The sequence below is a fragment of the Heptranchias perlo genome, unplaced genomic scaffold (assembly GCF_035084215.1).
Source record: "Heptranchias perlo isolate sHepPer1 unplaced genomic scaffold, sHepPer1.hap1 HAP1_SCAFFOLD_44, whole genome shotgun sequence".
Taxonomy (NCBI): Eukaryota; Metazoa; Chordata; class Chondrichthyes; order Hexanchiformes; family Hexanchidae; genus Heptranchias; species Heptranchias perlo.
In genome coordinates this window covers 9,958,213-9,965,267 of record NW_027139453.1, presented here as the reverse complement: position 1 = coordinate 9,965,267, position 7,055 = coordinate 9,958,213, and the positions used below count along the sequence as shown (strand labels likewise).

Sequence of the window (7,055 nt, the reverse complement as noted above, 5' to 3'; positions counted from 1 at the left end):
TGTTTAAAAGGGGTGTGTTATCACTCCCGGATTATTTTGTCCCTTTTTAAAAGGGGTGTGTTGTCACTCCCGGATCATTCTGTGCCTGTTTGAAATGGTGTGGAGATGCCGGTGATGGACTGGGGTTGACAATTGTAAACAATTTTACAACACCAAGTTATAGTCCAGCAATTTTATTTTAAATTCACAAGCTTTCGGAGGCTACCTCCTTCCTCAGGTGAACGATGTGGAAATGAAGGACTTTCGAGGACTTCATTTCCACATCGTTCACCTGAGGAAGGAGGTAGCCTCCGAAAGCTTGTGAATTTAAAATAAAATTGCTGGACTATAACTTGGTGTTGTAAAATTGTTTACAATTGTTTGAAATGGGTGTGCTGTCAGTCGCGGATGAGAGAATCAAATTGCTGTTCAGAGCCCGAACCCGTGGACGGCTCTATCACACTGGAAATCACAATCAACTGAGGTGAACTGGGGCATGAAAACATTCAATTACTGAAACAAATACTTTAAACAGGAAGTATTGATCCTGCACAGAAATACGGAGGTCAGAAGAGCCTGTAGCTAAGGCAAAGCAGTTATGAAGGGTGATTTTAATTTTCACATAGACTGGGACGTAAGGGCAATACATTTCTAGATTACATCTAGGACAGTTTTATGAAACAATATCATAGAACTGAGAGATGACACATGTCAGGAAAGAGAGAACAAGCTGGGGCTCTTTTCTCTAGAAAAGAGAAGACTGAGGAGTGACGTGATAGAGGTCTTTAAGATTAATGACGTGTTTGATAGGGTAGACGTAGAGATGTTTCCACCTGAAAGGGAGACCAGAACCAGGGGTCATTATTATAAGATAGTCATTAATAAATCGAATTGATTCGAATAATAAATGCAGGAGAAGTTTATTTACCCAGATGGTGCTGAGAATGTCAAACTCGCTACCACAAAAAGTAGTGGAGAGGAATAGCAAAGATGGATTTAAGGGGAAGCAAGGTAAACACATGAGAGAGTAATATCATAAGAACATAAGAAATGGGAGCAGGATTAGGTCGTATGGCCCCTTGAGCCGGCTCCGCCATTCAATCAGATCTTGGCTGATCTTCTGCCTCAACTCCACTTTCCCGCCCGATCCCCAAATCCCTTGATTCACCAAAAGTCCAAAAATCGATCAGTCCCAGCCTTGAATATACTCAACGACTGAGCATCCACAGCCCTCTAGGGTAGAGAATTCCAAAGATTCGCAAACCTTTGAGTGAAGAAATTCCTCCTCATCTCAGTCGTAAATGGCTGACCTCTTATCCGAAGAATATTCCCCCTTGATCTACACTCGCCAGCCAGGGGAAACAATCTCTCAGCATCTATCCTGTCTTGCCCCCTCAGGATCTTATATTCTATTTTATATGTTTCAGTGAGATGAGAAATGAATAGAAGGACATGTTGATAGGGTTAGATGAAGAAGGAGGGGAGGGGGCTCGTTTGGAGCATAAACACTGGCATGGAACTGTTGGGCCGATTGGCCTGTTTCAATGCTGTATAGTCTGCCAAATCCTGGAATGTTAACATACATTCGGCCCTTCATACCTGTGCTAGCTCCTTGAAAGAACGGCCCAATTTAGTCCCACACCCCAGCTATTTCCCCACCACCCTGCAAATTGCCTTTTGAAAGTGCCGATGGAATGTGGTTCCACCGCTCTTTCAGATGTTGCATTCGAGATCTTAATAAACCTCAGTGCAAAGTGTGTCCTCATTTTGCATCTAGATCTTTTGCCAATTAATTTATTATCACAGAGAGGTGAGGTACAGAGAGAGAGAATAGAGGGCAAGAGAAATAGGGAGAGTAGTGACAGACAGACGGAGCCGAGGTAGAGCGATTAGGAGAGAGAGAGACAGACAGACATAGAGTAGGGTGAGAAAGAGAGATAGTAGAGAGAGAGAGAGAGACAGAGAGAGAGAAAAGAGGATGAGACATAGAGTAGAGGAAGAGAAGGAGAGCACAGAAATATAAAAAGAGACAGAGGGGAAGAAAGAGAAAGACAAGGGGGAGAGTGAGAGAGACCGACAGAGAGAAAAGAGAGAGAGATACAGGCACAGATCGAGAAACAGGGGAGAGATAGACAGAGAGAGCGAGAGACGGTGACAGAACGAGTGATGGAGACTGGTCAGAGAGAGAGAGTAGAATGACAGAGAGAGAGAGAGAGAGAATCAGGATCACAGCATCACATCTGTGATCTCTGCGGAAGGCGCAGGCTACATCTCGGCCTCTGTTGGTAGATCTCATCGGGTGTGGGACTGACACCCACACACAGTTCATGGGAGTGTTGATGGAGCTTTACTCTGTCTCTAACCTCTGTTGTACCTGACCTGGGAGTGTTGAAGGGGCGGTGTAGGAGGAGATTTTCTCTGTATCTAACCCGAGTTGTTCCTACCGTGGTTGACGGTTGTTTTTGCGACTGGAAGGCTGTTTCCTTTCGGGTCCAACAGGGCTCGATAGTAGGTCTCTTGCTTTTTGTGGTATATATTATTGATTTGGCCTTGAATGTGGGGAGCTTGGCCATGAAGTTTGCAGATGATACAAAAATTGGTCGTGTGGTTGATCGTGAGGTGGAACGCTGTGGAATTCAGAACGATATCAATGGACTGGTCAGTTGGGCAGAAAAGTGGCGAATGGAATTCAATGCAGAGAAGAATGAGGGAATGCATTTGTGAAAGGCAAACAAGACAAGGGAGTACACAATAAATGGGGGGATACTGAGAGGAGTAGAGGAACCAACGGACATTGGCGTGCATGTCCACAGATCCCTGAAGGTAGCAGGACAGGTAGATCAGATGGTTCAAAAGGCACACGGGATACTTTCCTTTATCAGCGGAGGCATAGAATACAAGAGCAGGGAGGTTATGCGAGAACCGCATAAAACTTTGGTTAGGTCACAGCTTGAGTACTTGCTACAGTTCTGGTCACCACATTACAGTAAAGATGTGATTGCACTGGAGAGGGGACAGAAGAGAATTGCGAGGATGTTGCCAGAGCTGCAGAATTTTAGCTATTAGTAAAGATTGAAAATGCTATTTTTTTTTCTTTGGAACAGATGTACAATAAAGCTCCGTGAACACTAACACAGACATCTTCAGAGTGGGGTCTGTGTTCAGAGTGTGGTCTGTGTTCAGAATGGGGTCAATGTTCAGAGTGGTGTTTGTTCAGAATGGGGTCTTTGTTCAGATTGGGGTCTGTGTTCAGAGTGGTGTTTGTGCAGAGTGGGGTCTGTGTTCAGAATGGGATCTATGTTCAGAGTGGAGTATGTGTTCAGAATGAGGTTTGCGTTAAATGTTTGTCTGTGTTCAGAGTGGTGTCTGTGTTCAGAGTGGATCTGTGCTCAGAGTGATAAAGGAAAGTATCCCGTATGCCTTTTGAACCATCTGATCTACCTGTGCTGCTACCTTCAGGGATCTGTGGACAAGCACACCAAGGTCCGTTGGTTCCTCTTCTCCTCTCAGTATCCCCCCATTTATTTTGTACTGCCTTGCCTTGTTTGCCTTTCAATGGAGTGTTCCGAGTTTGGACAGTGTTCAAAGTCGGGTCTTTGATCAGAATGGGGTCTGTGTTCCGTGTCGGATCTGTGTTCAGTGTCAGGCTTTGTTTATAAATCGATACCTCAGACGAATTTATAAAGGATTCAACTGCTTGCAGAATGGGTGAGAGTGCGGCTTAAAAAGATAGATGGAGGCAAAGCTCTCTGAAGAAATTGGTTTTAAAGCAGCTTTTGAAGGCATTTAATCGTCACCTTGGAATCACTTTACCAATTTAGGGCTTATTAAGGATATATTTTCATTAATGGCTCTAAATATTTTAGGGTCTGAATTCTGCACAGCAATATTATGAGAGATATTTAGTTCTCAGCGGTTTCCCTCATGTGAAACAGGTCCCTGTCTCACAGTTTGTTCTGGACACAATTTTGTGAGAATTGCGCCTTCAACAAAACCGAATTCTTCCTTCGCCCTGAACAATCTCTGTTCCGTATGAAGATATATTCTGTCGATGAGGTGGCTTTGTTGCTAGAAATCCGAATTAAGGAATTAAGTTGAAAGATGACCAGAGTGAAATACTTACAGATAAAAGTAACTAAAATGGGGAAAGTAAAAAGCAGATTTACAGCATAGTTAGAGAAAGAAATAAAGTGGAGGAGTGGAAGATTCGATGGCGAAGAGAAAGGGGGAAATGTAAATGACAAATGTAATGTAACAACGGTAAGTGGAGCCATGGAGGGTGAAGGCGAAGTGAGGGTAGAGGAACAGCATCGTCCAGATGTACAATAAAGCCTCCTGTACACTAACAAAGACATCTTCAGAATGGTGTCTGTGTTCAGAGTGGATCCTGTATTCAGATTGGGGTTTGTGTTCAGAGAGGGGTTTGTGTGCAGAGTATGGTCCTTATGCAGTGGTAGTCGGTATTCAATGTTAGATTTTGTTTATAAATCGATACCTCAGGATACTTTACAAAGACTGCACGCAAAAAGTGTGAGAGAGTGCGGAATAAAGAGAAGTTTGAGGAAATGCCCTTTGAAGAAATAATTTTTAAACATTCCTTTGAGGGCACATGATCGGCAGCTCAGAGCAACTCCGCCAATTCAGGGAATTATAAAGGACAACGGTTCAAACAGCGAACTTGATTACAATTCCTCCCACCCCGCTTCCTGTGGGTTCTGTTTCCAGAATAGGGACACTGTTCAGAGTGGGGTCTGTGTTGAGAGTGGGGTCTGTGTTCATAGTGAGGTTTGTGTTCATAGTTTGCTCTGTGTTCATAGTGGGGTTTGTGTTCATATTTGGCTCTGTGTTCAGAGTGGGGTCAGTGTTCATAGTTTGCTCTGTGTTCAGAGTGGGGTCTGTGTTCAGAGTGGAGTCTGTTTTCGGAGTGGAGTCTGTGTTCATAGTTGGCTCTGTGTTGGGAGTGGATTCTGTGTTCAGAATGGGGTCTGTGTTCAGGGTGGGGTCTGTGTTCAGGGTGGGGTCTTTGTTGAGCGTGGGGACAGTGTTCAGAGTGGGGACAGTGTTCAGATTGGGAAATGTGTTCAGAGTGGGGAATGTGTTCAGTCTCAGGCTTTGTTTGTAAATAGATATCTCAGATTGCTTTACAAAGAATTCAACTGCGTGCAGCATATGAGACAGAGAGAGTGCGGGTTAATGGCACGAAATATTTTAAAGCCTGAACTCCGCACAGTACTTTTATCTCAGGTATTTAGGTCCCAGGGTTGAATGTTCATAGTGTTCCCCTCATGTGACAGAGGGTAGTGTCTCTTTTTCTTCTGGACACAATTTTGTGAGAATTACGCCTTCAACAAAACACAATTCCTCCTTCCCCCTCAGCAATCTCTGTCCCTGATGAAAAATATATTCTGTCGATGAGTTGGCTTTGTGGTAGGAATCCAAAGTAAGGACTTAAGTTGAAAACTGACCAAAGTGTTATATTTACAGAGAAAAGCAAGTAAAATGGGGAAAATAACAATCAGATTTACAGCATACTTAGAGAAAGAAATGAAGTGGAGGAGAGGAAGATTCGATGACGGAGATGAGGGAGAAATGTAAATGAAATATGTAATATTACAATCGTGTGTGAAGCCATGGAGGGTGAAGGAGAAGTGAGGGGAGAGAAACAGCATCGTCCAGATGGACAATAAAGTTTCCTGTACACTAACAAAGACATCTTCGGAATGGAGTCTGTGCTCAGAGTCGGGGACATGTAGAGAGTGGGGTCTGTGTTCAGACTGGAGCCTGTGTTCAGATTGTGGTCTGTGTTCAGAGAGGGGCCTCTATTCAGAGTATGGTCCTTATGCATTGGTGGTCGGTATTCAGTGTCAAACTTTGTTTATAAATAGATACCTCAGATTACTTTACAAAGGATTCGACTGCTCGCAGATTGTGTGAGAGAGTGCGGGTTAAAGAGAAAATGGAGGAAAAGCCTTTTGAAGAAATAGGTTTTCTTTTGCGTCCACATGATCGACACCACAGAGCAACGCTGCTAATTCAGGGACTTCTAAAAAATACCGGCTCTCACAGCTACATTGATAACACCGCCTCCCACCTCGCTTCCTGTGAGCTCTGTGTACTCAGGGTGGGGACAGTGTTCAGAGTGGGGACAATGTTCAGTTTCGAACTGTATTCAGTGTCAGGTTTAGTTTGTAAATAGATATCGGAGATTGCTTTACAAAGAATTCAACAGAGCGCAGAATATAAGGGACAGACAGTGCGGGGTAAGGAGATAGGTGGAGAAAATAACATTGAAGAAATAGATTTTAAATAGGTTTTTGACGGCACTTGAATGGCACCTTAGAACAACTTTATCAGTTCAGGGACTATTGAGGATGTATTTCATTACTGGCACGAAATATGTTCGGGTCTGAGCAAAACATAACAATTCTACCTGAGATCTGTTGGTCCCAGGGGTGAGTGTTCGGAGTGTTTCTCCTCATGCGACAAAAAGTCCTCTCACAGTTTGTTTTGGACAGAATAGTGGTTGAATTCGAACTTCAACAAAACAGATACCTCCGTTGCCCCTGAGCAATCTGTGTCCTTTATGAAAACGTATTCTGTTGATGAGGTGACTTTGTTCCTTTGTATGCAATTCCTTTGTATGCAATTCCTTTGTCAGCAATTCATTTGGAAAAAGACGAAACGATTTCAGTTACTGGGTCAGGCTGGTAAAATGGGGGGAAAAAAGCAGATTTAAAGAAGATTTACAGAAAGAACTACAGTGGAGGAGAGGAGAATTCGGGGATGAAAAGGAGAGGGGAATGTAAATGAAATATTTAATTTTCCAAAGTGGGTGGAGCGACGGGGGTGAAGGAGAAGTGAGGAGAGAGGAACAGCATCGTCCACACGTCCAATAAAGCTCTGTCTACACTAACACGGAAATCTTCAGAGTGGGGTCTTTGTTCAGAGTGGCTTCTGTGTCAAAGTGTGTTGTGTGTCAGAGTGGGTCTGTTTTCAGAGTTGCTTCTGTCTCAGAGTGGGTTCTGTGTCAGAGTGAGTTTGTTTTCAGAATTTGTTCTGTGTCAGAGTGGATTCTG

The 7,055-nt window shown here is 43.6% G+C and overlaps 1 long non-coding RNA gene across 1 annotated transcript in view; it reads right to left on the bottom strand.

Annotated features, from left to right (window-relative positions):
* Window positions 1–363: 363 nt before the first annotated feature.
* Window positions 364–7,055, bottom strand: part of LOC137312850 (uncharacterized) — a 72,949-nt gene continuing 66,257 nt past the window's right edge. The window contains exon 3 of the long non-coding RNA XR_010960845.1: window positions 364–468. This is a non-coding gene — a long non-coding RNA (uncharacterized lncRNA). The remainder of the gene's footprint in view (window positions 469–7,055) is intronic.